This window comes from Scyliorhinus torazame, chromosome 13 (assembly GCF_047496885.1).
Source record: "Scyliorhinus torazame isolate Kashiwa2021f chromosome 13, sScyTor2.1, whole genome shotgun sequence".
NCBI classification, from domain to species: Eukaryota; Metazoa; Chordata; class Chondrichthyes; order Carcharhiniformes; family Scyliorhinidae; genus Scyliorhinus; species Scyliorhinus torazame.
Window position 1 is genome coordinate 38,845,257 of NC_092719.1, and position 13,418 is coordinate 38,858,674.

Here is a 13,418-nt window from a genome sequence, read left to right on the forward strand (position 1 = left end):
GCGTGCATTCAAGCAAAAATTTCAGCTTTACAAGGAAGCATCCGACCTACATGGCGTGGCCGATGCTGAGAAGATTGCTCTTCTACTCACCACTGCGGGTGAACATGCAACAGAGATCATCCGCTCCTTTAAATACTCCAAAGGGCAGGACTGAACGCAATTCCAGACAGTCCTGGACAAATTTGAAAGCTACTGCGAGGTAAACACAAAAGAAGTCGGTAAAACTGGCACCAATACTCACCACGAGGCAGAGGTAGGGTTGCAGTAGGAGCAAATGGCAATTTTGATTGGCAGCCATTTTGCGCGTATCCAGCCAGCCCAGTCCGCACAGGCGCAGTTCCCGGGAAGACGCGAGTTGGCAAAATAGTGTTCTGCGCATGCGCAAGAAGCCACGCATGCGCAGTTGTGAAAAAAGCGCACAGTAAAGGAAAAGCGATTAGCGCATGCGCAATCCATTCCTACGCTTTACGTCACGAGCGTCATGATGTCAGAGGCCCCGGACCACGCCCACTTAAAGGGGAAATGTCCAAAAATTACAAAGAAGAGTTTTAAAGCCGCAAAACACCATTCTTTCACCTCGAAAGACAGAACAATGCCTGAACTTCTACCAGTAGTTGAAATCAACCTCCGCAGAACTCTGTATCAAGCAGTTAGCACCACCCAAAGAGATGATTTGGTCCTTGAGGACTACTACTCAGATGATGATTTCTTCCTTGGACACAGAGAGCGCAATGACAATACCAAAACACAAGAAGATAATTGGTTTATCGAAGAATACTACTCAGACATGGCTGAGTTATTCGGATATGATGATCATACAAGCATCAGCTCCACGGATGAAAAGCTCAAAATGACTCTACTCATGGTAGATGAATCCAATACCATGATGCCGTGGCAGATCGTCGATACATTGGATGACAGCAACCTGTCAAATACCCACGAAGAAGACAAAACCCACAGAGAGCGGCCTGATGCCACACAGAGGGTGGTCCACGCACCACGAAGAGTCCCCGACTCCACACAGAGGGTGGTCCATGCACCACGAAGAGTCCCCGACTCCACACAGAGGGTGGTCCATGCACCACGAAGAGTCCCCGACTCCACACAGAGGGTGGTCCACGCACCACGAAGAGTCCCCGACTCCACACAGAGGGTGGTCCACGCACCACGAAGAGTCCCCGACTCCACACAGAGGGTGGTCCACGCACCACAAAGAGTCCCCGCCTCCACACAGAGGGTGGTCCACGCACCACGAAGAGTCCCCGACTCCACACAGAGGGTGGTCCACGCACCACGAAGAGTCCCCGCCTCCACACAGAGGGTGGTCCACGCACCACGAAGAGTCCCCGACTCCACACAGAGAGCGATGAAAGACTCCATGGTGAGACCACTGCACGACTCCACACAGAAAGTGATGAAAGACTCCACAGCAAGACCAGTGCAGTCTTGATGGGCTGAATGGCCTCCTTCTGCACTGTAAATTCTATGAAACCACTGCATGACTCCGTTGAGAGCGCACAGATAGACTCCACAGCGAGACCACTGCATGATTCCACACAGGGAACGATGCCAGACTCCACAGAGAGAGCGATACAAGCCTCCACAGCAAGCTCGTTGATAGACTCCACAATGGAAGCAACTCAATACTCCAAAGCACAGTTCATGCATGAACAAGACCATGAAGGTCTATTCACCTTATCTGAACAACCAGCAACAGACGATGCAAGTCTGCCACGCTCACATGAACAACAGAAAGACTATGACAGTCTGCCCAGATTACTTGAGCCACCAGAAGAAGACTCTGACAGTCTCCCAGCTCATCTAACCAACAAGAAGACACTGCAGGTCTACCCACTGTATGTGAGACAAGTGACAAAGGCATCACAATTGAAATGAAAATCGCTTATTGTCACAAGTAGGCTTCAAATGAAGTTACTGTGAGAAGCCCCTAGTCGCCACATTGCAGCGCCTGTTCGGGGAGGCTGTTACGGGAATTGAACCGTGCTGCTGGCCTGCCTTGGTCTGCTTTCAAAGCCAGCGATTTAGCCCTGTGCTAAACAGCCCCCAATTCCCATACAAGATGTGCAATATCACGGCGAGACTGACAGATCTCAGCTCGTATGCACAGAGGCACTTGACAATCCAAGTGAAACTACTCATGAGTCCAGTGCGACCACGTCAATTTAAACCTCATCCACTCGAGCCTCTCCACAAGAAAATGAAATCTTGAACATTTTGACTCCAGACGAGGAGCATCAAGAAACCAAAGATGATTCAGGTGAACCAGAACGGACTCCAGACGGGGAGCATCAACAAGCCAAAGATGATTCAAGTGAACCAGAATTGACTCCAGATGGGGAGCACCGAGGAATCAAAGACGAAACGCTTAATGAAACAGCAAATGCCACAAAGGACAATGACATAAGTAACTTTATGAAGGACTCGAATTCTCCAATCGGAATGGTCATTGAGCGCAGCAAAAGCAACATTCACAGACAACAACAAGAAGCGCACCAAAGGCACCAACGTCAATAACAAGCACGACAAAAACAACAACACTGGAACAACGACTGGTATGACATGGTACTACGACACGGTAGCATTGTGGATAGCACAATTGCTTCACAGCTCCAGGGTCCCAGGTTCGATTCCCGGCTTGGGTCACTGTCTGTGCGGAGTCTGCACATTCTCCCCGTGTGTGCGTGGGTTTCCTCCGGGTGCTCCGGTTTCCTCCCACAGTCCAAAGATGTGCGGGTTAGGTGGATTGGCAATGCTAAATTGCCCAAAGTGTCCAAAATTGCCCTTAGTGTTGGGTGGGGTTACTGGGTTATGGGGATAAGACCATAAGACCTAGGAGTGGAAGTAAGGCCATTCGGCCCATCGAGTCCACTCCACCATTCAATCATGGCTGATTTCAACTCCATTTACCCGCTCTCTCTCCATAGCCCTTAATTCCTCGAGAAATCAAGAATTTATCAACTTCTGTCTTAAAGACACTCAACGTCCCGGCCTCCACCGCCCTCTGTGGCAATGAATTCCACAGATCCACCACTCTCTGGCTGAAGAAATTTCTCATCATCTCTGTTCTAAAGTGACTCCCTTTTATTCTAAGGCTGTGCCCCCGGGTCCTAGTCTCCCCTGCTAATGGAAACAACTTCCCTCCATCCACCCTATCTAAGCCATTCATTATCTTGTAAGTTTCTATTAGATCTCCCCTCAACCTCCTAAACTCCAATGAATATAATCCCAGGATCCTCAGACGTTCATTATATGTTAGGCCTACCATTCCTGGGATCATCCGTGTGAATCTCCGTTGGACCCGCTCCAGTGCCAATATGTCCTTCCTGAGGTGTGGGGCCCAAAATTGCTCACAGTATTCTAAATGGGGCCTAACTAATGTTTTATAAAGCTTCAGAAATACACCCCTGCTTTTATATTCCAAGTCTCTTGAGATGAATGACAACATTGCATTTGCTTTCTTAATTACGGACTCAACCTGCAAGTTTACCTTTAGAGAATCCTGGACTAGGACTCCCAAGTCCCTTTGCACTTCAGCATTATGAATTTTGGCACCGTTTAGAAAATAGTCCATGCCTCTATTCTTTTTTCCAAAGTGCAAGACCTCGCACTTGCCCACGTTGAATTTCATCAGCCATTTCTTGGACCACTCTCCTAAACTGTCTAAATCTTTCTGCAGCCTCCCCACCTCCTCCATACTACCTGCCCCTCCACCTATCTTTGTATCATCGGCAAACTTAGCCAGAATGCCCCCAGTCCCGTCATCTAGATCGTTAATATATAAAGAGAACAGCTGTGGCCCCAACACTGAACCCTGCGGGACACCACTCGTCACCGGTTGCCATTCCGAAAAAGAACCTTTTATCCCAACTCTCTGCCTTCTGCCTGACAGCCAATCGTCAATCCATGTTAGTACCTTGCCTCGAATACCATGGGCCCTTATTTTACTCAGCAGTCTCCCGTGATGCACCTTATCAAAGGCCTTTTGGAAGTCAAGATAGGTAACATCCATTGCCTCGCCTTGGTCTAACCTATTTGTTATCTCTTCAAAGAACTCCAACAGGTTTGTCAGGCATGACCTCCCCTTACTAAATCCATGCTGACTTGTCCTAATCCGACCCTGCACGTCCAAGAATTTAGAAATCTCACCCTCAGCCAACAACCAAGGTTAGGCTAATTGGCCTATAATTTTCCATCTTTTTCCTCATTCCCTTCTTGAACAGGGGGGTTACAACAGCGATTTTCCAATCCTCTGGGACTTTCCCTGACTCCAGTGACTTTTGAAAGATCATAACTAACGCCTCCACTATTTCTTCAGCTATTTCCTTTAGAACTCTAGGATGTAGCCCATCTGGGCCCGGAGATTTATCAATTTTTTCACCTTTTCGTTTCTCTAGCACTTTCTCCTTTGTGATGGCTACCATATTCAACTCTGCCCCCTGACTCTCCGGAATTGTTGGGATATTACTCATGTCTTCTACTGTGAAGACTGATGCAAAGTACTTATTTAGTTCCTCAGCTATTTCCTTGTCTCCCATCACTAGATTACCAGCGTCATTTTGGAGCAGCCCAATGTCTACTTTTGCCTCCCGTTTGTTTTTAATGTATTTAAATAAACTTTTACTATCAATCCTAATGTTACTGGCTAGCCTACCTTCATATTTGATCCTCTCTTTTCTTATTTCTCTCTTTGTTATCCTCTGTTTGTTTTTGAAGCCTTCCCAATCTTCTGACTTCCCACTACTCTTTGCCACATTCTCGGCTTTCTCTTTTGCTTTGATGCATTCCCTGACTTCCTTTGTCAGCCATGGCTGCCTAACCCCCCCCCCCTCTGATAACCTTTCTTTTCTTTGGGATGAACCTCTGTACTGTGTCCTCAATTACTCCCAGAAACTCCCGCCATTGCTGTTCTACTGTCTTTCCCACTAGGCTCTGCTCCCAGTCGATTTTTGTCAGTTCCTCCCTCATGCCCCTGTAGTTACCTTTATTTAACTGTAACACCTTTACATCTGATTCTACCTTCTTTCTTTCAAATTGGAGATTGAATTCGACCATATTATGATCACTGCCTCCTAAGTGCTCCCTTACTTTAAGATCTTTAATCAAGTCTGGCTCATTACATAACACTAAGTCCAGAATGGCCTGTTCCCTCGTGGGCTCCATCACAAGCTGTTCCAAAAAGCCCTCCTGTAAACATTCAATGAATTCCCTTTCCTTGGGTCCACTGGCAGCATTATTTACCCAGTCCACCTGCATATTGAAGTCCTCCATGATCACTGTGACCTTGCCTTTCTGACATGCACTTTCTATTTCGTGGTGCATTTTGTGCCCCTGGTCCTGACCACTGTTAGGAGGCCTGTACATAACTCCCATTATGTTTTTTTTGCCTTTGTTGTTCCTCAACTCTACCCACACAGACGCCACATCATCTGACCCTATGTCGTTTAGTGCTATTGATTTAATTTCATTCCTAATTAACAAGGCAACCCCGCCCCCTCTGCCCACCTCTCTGTCTTTTCCATAGGTTGTGAATCCCTGGATGTTTAAATGCCAGTCCTGAACCCCCTGCAACCATGTCTCTGTGATGCCTACCACATCATAACTGCTAGTCACAATCTGGGCCACAAGCTCATCTACCTTGTTCCGTACACTGCGCGCATTTAAATATAGCACCTTTAATTCTCTATTGACCGTCCCTTTTTGTTTTCTTAGTGTGGTGGACCTTGGTGGGGTGCTCTTTCTAAGAGCCGGTGCAGACTCGATGGGCCGAATGGCCTCCTTCTGCACTGTAAATTCTATGAAATGCAGGACACTGTGACAGCACAGCTCAAGACAATGGCAAGTGTGCAGACATACCATGGCATGACAAATCATGGCATCTTACAAATTCACATTTGCTACACTACAAACAAGCAGACCAGCTTTCAAGGCAGCTGACATACGGCATCAATACCACAAACACAGACACCAGTCCAGGTCAGACAGGAAAGATGACCTAAAGAATTGCTACCATAAACATCGGAAAAAAACCGGAGTCCAAATCAGACAACAAAGTGATTTGACCATTTGAACACCTCCTGATAACTTCTTGGTTCCTTACGCACAGGGACACTGACGGCATTCACAAGGAAATGACAACATCAACATCGACACTTCAATAACAAAACAAGAAAGCCACTCGACCATATAAATTCATGAACTTTGGACTCATAAATATTATTTGGTATTGTATGATCATCACTGTCATCATAACTTGTACATGTCATCCCTTATCTACCTATTTTGTTCAATTTTCTTTAACCAAGTACAGAAAATATGTAACACGAGAAAAGGAGGGGGATGTGGTGATATGCATCACTGTATATACACAAGGGGTTAATGTAAATGCACTACAACTAAGTAACCACTAGAGGGAGCACCAGAGATGTCATGACATGCAGACATACAGCCAATGGGTCATTACAACAGGACACAACCAATGGGTAATCAGGACACCCAGAAGTGGCATTACCACAAGGGGGCACTTCACAACCCATATAAAAGGACAGGGCACACATGCTCTGCCTCTTTCCACAGACAGACATCTAGAGAGGACATCAGGGTTGATCAACAGCATCACACCCAGCACGTGGCTTAGAGCAGGCTGGTAAAGATAGCCTGAGATACTACAGCTAGATTAGCAGAGAGTCAAACTCATTTAAGAACTGTGTTAATAGTTCAATAAACAAGTTGAACTCATTTCATAGTCTGGAGCTTCCTTTGTCAAAGCATCAAGGAAGCAGCTTATGCTACACGAGGCAGCATAACACAACAGAGAGGCTTCTGTTTCTGTGGAGTGGAATAGAAGTCAGTTCACCTGCTTTGAAGCCCAATTATCCCCTTCGGGTCGATATAACCTCTCAGACCTGGTGCAGAGCTTAGCGGTGAGAGCACCAATTCAGGATTCAGGAACAAGAGATGACTGGGCCCTGCAGGGTTTTCTGCCATTAAATTCGCTGTATCACTTGAATCTCTGCATCAGAATCATAAATGCATCAAATCTGTTGTACCTCACAACACTTCTGTAAAGAAAGTTGTTTCCTGAGAGGAGGACTTTTTTCTTTATAAATGTTAAGAATGCCAACCCTGGATGTATAATCCTGAGTGCCTGCAGTTCACATGGAAACTGTGGCCGCGATTCTCCGGAAAGATTTCTAAGTGTGGTAGCGAGTGGGAATTGCGGTGAGCTTCCCAGCGCTTGGCCCAGCGAGGCCGACAACGCTATTCAACGCTAATTGGCCCACTTAACGAGGCTTCACGGGCTTCTCGCCGCAAATGAAGGCTCACCTGCTGATTTGCTAGCACCGCGCTCGCCAGTCCCCCGGCTCTAACAAGGTTGAGCAACACTTAAGCAGCACTTGCTCAGCCAGCTCGCAACAATGCGCCCAGGAGACCGGCCCCAAAATTCAGGGATGCAGATCTGGGGAGGCTCCTGGACACAGTGGAGGTCCCTGGACACAGTGGAGGCCAGGAGGGATATCCTGTTCTCTCGAGGGTCCCAGAAGGTCAGTCGTAGGGCAGCCAGTGCTGCCTGGGATGAGGTGGCGGTGGCTGTGAGCACCGGGAGTGTGACCAAGAGGACTGGCCTCCAGTGCCAGAAAAAGGTTAACAATGTACAGCATGAGTGAGCAGATATCCCCACCACCATCGAGACCTTTCCGCCCCCACTCGAGCATCCACCCCCCCAACTCTCCATGTGACTCCCAACCCTCCCTCCATTCTCCCTCTCATATTAACTCCCCCAACCTTCCTTCATACCCCCCTCCCCCCATGACTGTGAACCATGCATGTGGCTAATGATGCCCTATCTGTGTCTCCTCAGGAAAAGTTCTCCCACAATCGCCAGGAGAGGGTCCAGATTGGCATGGTGAGCTTGACATAAGAATCCTTACCACCTTCGAGGAGGGTGCCCTAGAAGTGACGTGGGTGGCCAAAAACAGAGCAGTCACCAAAGCGGAGGCTAACGGATGCCGCTGAGGTGAGGAATCACTGGACCCCACCCGGAGGACCTGTCAAATGTGAGTTGTTAATGCCTTACTGACTAACCCTTCATTAAATGAATGCAGGTTGAAAAGGATTTAGAAGCCTTGAACATATTAACTAGGGTGATCAGAGAAAATATTTTAATGCATTGTGGAAAGTCGGTACTATGTTCGGATGAAAGGTTCTTGATTTGAAATGTTTTTTTATCATAGAATTTACAGTGCAATAGGAGGCCATTCGGCCCATCGAGTCTGCACCGGCTCTTGGAAAGAGCACCCTACCCAAGGTCAACACCTCCACCCTATCCCCATAACCCAATAACCCCACCCAATACTAAGGGCAATTTTGGACACTAAGGGCAATTTATCACGGCCAATCCACCTAACCTGCACATCTTTGGACTGTGGGAGGAAACCGGAGCACCCGAAGGAAACCCACGCACACACGGGGAGAACGTGCAGACTCCACACAGACAGTGACCCAAGCCGGAACCGAACCTGGGACCCTGGAGCTGTGAAGCAATTGTGCTAACCACCATGCTACCGTGCTGCCGTTCTCTGAGCCTTTCCGAACATTTTCTAATTGTATTCCTCTATTTGGTCTCAGATATATCATTTTGTGTAATATAGCTTCCTGCAAGAAACTGATAGTGCCATTGAAGAGAATTATTAGAATTGAGAGATTTTGAGAGCACTGTGGCATCCTGTTTATTTCTGTTTCTTACTGCCAACAAACGTCCACTTTTTATTTGGTTGCCTGTTGCACTCGTCAGCTTCACACACAAGCACAAGGTTCACTTTGGAAGAAGGGCGGGTGACGTTTGAAGAAAGAAACAACTTGCATTAATATAATATAATAATTCCAGAGTTTAGGGCTTAGGTAGCTTAAGGCACAGTCGACAATGGCTCAGAAATGAAAATCAGAGATGTGGAAAAAGCCAGAATTGGGAGAGCATTGAGATCTTTGAAGGTTGCGGAGTTAAGGTAAGGAGGGGGGTGAACAATGTATATTATGTATGTGACAATAAGGTGGAGTGTGCACCAGGTATTGTCTATCCTTTGGCAGTAGGCCTTGAATAACCTAACCATGGTCTTGAAAAGGACAGCAGGTGGCTGCTCACCAAAATACTGAGCCCTGTGGCCAGTTACTTGGTGAGTTCTGCGCGAGTGCCTCTCCTATATACACTTGGGTCTCCTATGCCTTCCCTGACCCAATACAAATAAGGCCTGAACATGAAAATAGTTTAGTCATTCTACGGGTACCAGTGTATGGTGCACTCGCTCTGTCCACTGCCGAACAAATGTGGGCAGATCACCTCTATGGTCCATGGGTCAGAAGATCAATAAAGGTACTGAGCAATTCAATCTGAGTTGTGGAATAAGTTAAAATATATATTTGATTGATAAATCTGAGTTTTGGAACTAGATATTTAATTCTTCCTTTTCAGAAGTATTTCCCAGTCTGTCTTGTTCCGAACGAGTGATCTGCCTGAAGCCGGCTGAGATTGATAGCTAGGTCGGAAAGAGTTCAGTGAATGGGCAGCTGCAAATCACCTTAAAAAAAATTATTATTCGGGGTGTTCAGCCCAATTTACATCGCGGCTTTAGTGTGACAGATGTAACTGTTTTGCTTTTTGTTTATGCTCTGAGGAAGAAAAGTTAAGTGTGTAACTGCTAAAAATTTACAGCGTGCGGTCTGTTCACATATTTTATGGTTTAATAAATCTGTTAGGCAATTAGTAGATCACACCGTGCTCGTGTATGGTTTATTTAATCGCTATATATGTTGTATAATCAGTAGCTGGGAAACAACAAGAGTTTTCAGTTTGATCTTCAGGCTAGCAACAAATTACTTCGTTATTGGACAGATAGCAACACATTCTGGGTCTTAGCGAATGGTCTGAGAGGCTGAACCCAAGAAACTTAATTGAGAAGATCAAAGCTCAATGTAAAACAGAGAAATTGCAGTGGACAGCGGTTTCTAGTTTTCATGTTGTTGGAAAGCACGATGAGATGTGCGATGGGTTCATTTTGAGTTTGCAATCCTGGCATCGATTCCCATGCTTTGGGAGTGCAGAGCAGGAATGCTGACAGTGAGCTGCACAGTATTTTCTGTTCATTAATCTGTTGACCTCAGTGCCAGAAATCACGATATGCACAGCTTTGCAGTAAGAGCACATCTCCTTAAAATTATCCCCGACATCTAGGTAACAACCTCAAAGGGCAATTGAATACAGTCAGCTGGTGATAGCTTGGGACTGTATATTCACTTAATTATTGCCAATGCAGGAATAAAAAGCGGGGCTCTGAAAGCAGATCACGTTCAGTGGGAATAAAGGTCAGCACTATTTCAAAATGCATACGGGAAGCCCCTCTCATGCCATGCTTGCTGAGAATCTGTCGAAGCAGCCAAGGTACTCAGAATATAAAGAAACCTAGTTCAAGAACCTGTGGATTGTTTCACCAAAGGCAAACAGAATATTGAGAATATCTGCATCCTGATAGGCCACGTGTTGTGCAGAACACCTGAACTGTGGAGAAAGGAATCTTTTTCAGAGAATCCGAGACTTGGGAAAATAAAGTAGTTCTTTCTGCAGAACCCAATAACGTGATTGCAGTGTAACAAAACCATCCCCTCTATTCGCACCTACAGTGCTACTATCTATGGTACAAGATAGGATTCTTTAACAATGCAATGGGGAATACTAGAACAAAAAGAGCCAACATTGGAAGACAAATGCTGGCTACTTGCCTGATACATGAAGAGGAGGAGCAACCCAAAGGGACACTTTCCTAAAATGAAGTGCTCCTTCCATAAAGAGATATTTTTTTTCTAAATACTTCCTTCTTGACAGGAGATATTCTCACCGGTGCCACTAAACCCCGAAGCCAAGTAGAGAGCCAGCTATGTCAATTCTCCCAACAGGAACCTGCCCAAGTTCAGCTGGTGCTAAAGCTTTCGGTATTCTTTGGTGCTTTGCAAATTTGTAGAAGCGTTTTCAGGTTTGGAATGGGAACTGTATTCTTTGATGTGAGCCGTCTATCTGTTGACATTTGTTTTAGATTTCTGGAGGCTTCCATTCGCATCATGGATTTGATAAACAGATGTCAGTTTGAATTTTAACTGCAGCCTACGCCAGATGCACTGCCCCTAAAGCAGGAAACTATAAAATGAATGATAAAATAATAAAATGTACCAGGTATGTACTTTTGCACCTGGACTGTACCTATATATCACAATAATAATGTTGATTTTTACGAAAACACAATGTTTAATTTCTCTGTTCTCCAGTGATGCTAGGTGAATTGGCCATGCTAGGATTGCTCCTTAAGTGTCCAAAGATGTGCTGGTTACCTGGGGTCACAGAGATAGGGCGGGGAGTGGGCCATGGTAAGGTGCTCTTTCAGAGGGTCAGTGTTCACTCGATGGACCGAATGGCCTCCTTCTGCACTGCAGGGTGTATATGGATGATCTGTCAATTATTGCATGTCAATTACTTGGCAAATTGTTTCATCTGCCCCCCCCCCGCCCCCCCCCTCATCCCACCCCAGCGGGTGATTGGCGATTTAACTGAAAATATTTTAAATGGGCCCAGTGGCCCAATTTGATGCTGGACAACAGAAGTAGCCTTCCCGGGATGCAGTAGATCGAATTTCCTGAAGTATTAAGCAAGGTTTATCTTGGATTTCAAACTCTGGCGGATATTCAGCTAAAAATCACATCACGTGCTCAGACAGAAATGATGCTGCATTTACTTTCTCCAAATATGCTTTGGAATTTAAAAATATTGAGCCTTGTCCTTTCTGGTGGTTTAAGCTTCACAGCAGGATGTTTTCATCATGCTGACATAAGCTGGTAAAGACAATGTCACAGCGAAAGGAAACCTGACGCATATCTATCAGCAACGTGGCCTCAAATACGGCCCTACTACACAGGCCTTAAATCTAGAAACACCTTCAACCAGGGTTTTGGATTCAGTTCAGGTCACCTTATTATGAACTGAATGCAATCTTGACAAAGTCTGTATCTGTATCAGCTAACCCTCCCTAACAACCAAGGAAAGCAAATACAGGGCGTTTTGTAACAAGACCTGCAAGCTTTAATGATACTTTGCAGTCATTTTTTTCCTTTGACAGCATTTAAATACAGACGGCTGGGCAGCATAAAAGAGATGAACATTCAAACTTAACTTGACAAGAAATCATCTGATACCTGGGCCAGATTTTAATGAGCTGCAAATTTGTTGACTTTAATTATCATATTACATATTAACCAAGGCTTCTTTAAAGACAGGCTGCAGTATTGGTGCTACGTTTATTAGAGAAATGACCTTTACTGATGGAGAAACAAATGTATTTTACTGTTTAAAAACAGATGCAAGAACAATTATAGAAATATGGGCCTACCTTACAGCGTTCCAAGCATTCTTTCTACTTGGCTGTATATCGTCTGTGCCTAGGGATTTATTAAAGAGTATTTTATGCACCACAGTCAAGTAATATGCTTTTAATGAGTATATTTTGAACTGTTACAGGAAGACCTCTGTTTTGTGGCAAATAAACAAGATTGCCAAGTCTTATCTCCTGTGCACTTGTGTTTCTCGTTTTCGTTAAACATTATTCTTTTATCTTTTGTTGGCCCTCCAGGACTGAACTTCAGAGTTATCAAATCATCAGGCTGATTTAACACACTCCAATCCTTTTCGAACCGTTCAGTAAGCATCAATTTGTGGAGACAGCTGGCACACATATTTCAGATACCTTGGCCGGGATTCTCCCGCAATTGGCGGGATGGCCCGACGCCGGCCTCAAGAGTGGCGTGAACCACTCCGGCGTCAGGCCGCCCAGAAGTTGCGGAATCCTCCGTACTTCCAGGGGGCTATGCCGGCGCCGGCGGGGTTGGCGCCGCGCCAACCGGTGCCGAAGGACCGCTGTGGGCCGGCGCGAGTTGGCGCATGCCAAGAACCGCCGGCGTGTTCTGGCGCATGCGCAGAATCGCCGACGTGTTTCCTGCACATGCGCAGGGGGCTTCTCCGCGCCGGTCACGGCAGAGCCTTACAGGGGCCGGCGCAGAGGGAAAAAATGTCCCCACGGCACAGGCACGCCCGCAGATCGGTGGGGCCCAATTGCGAGCCAGGCCACCGTCGGGGCCATCCCCCCAAGGGCCGGATCTGCCGCGCCCCCCGAGAAATCTGCTAGCCGCCCTCCAAGCCAGGTCCCGCCGGGATGGATCATGTCCATTTGACGCCGACGGGACTGGCCAAAAATGGGCGGCCGCTCAGCCCATCGGGGCCCGAGAATTGCTGGGGGGGGGGGCCACTGTCAACGGCTACCGATCGGCACGGCGTGATCCCCACCGCCGACCGAAAACCGGCGCCA

General features: G+C 46.5%; 1 protein-coding gene across 2 annotated transcripts in view; it reads right to left on the reverse strand.

Annotated features, from left to right (window-relative positions):
* sema3c (sema domain, immunoglobulin domain (Ig), short basic domain, secreted, (semaphorin) 3C) overlaps positions 1-13,418 on the reverse strand; it is a 383,309-nt gene that overhangs the window by 350,261 nt on the left and 19,630 nt on the right. Inside the window, exon 3 of one of the 2 annotated variants that reach the window (XM_072471387.1) lies at positions 12,447-12,495. The exons of the other annotated variant lie outside the window; for it this stretch is intronic. The gene's annotated coding sequence lies outside the window, so the exon portion shown is untranslated. The remainder of the gene's footprint in view (positions 1-12,446; positions 12,496-13,418) is intronic. 2 annotated transcript variants of the gene reach the window in all.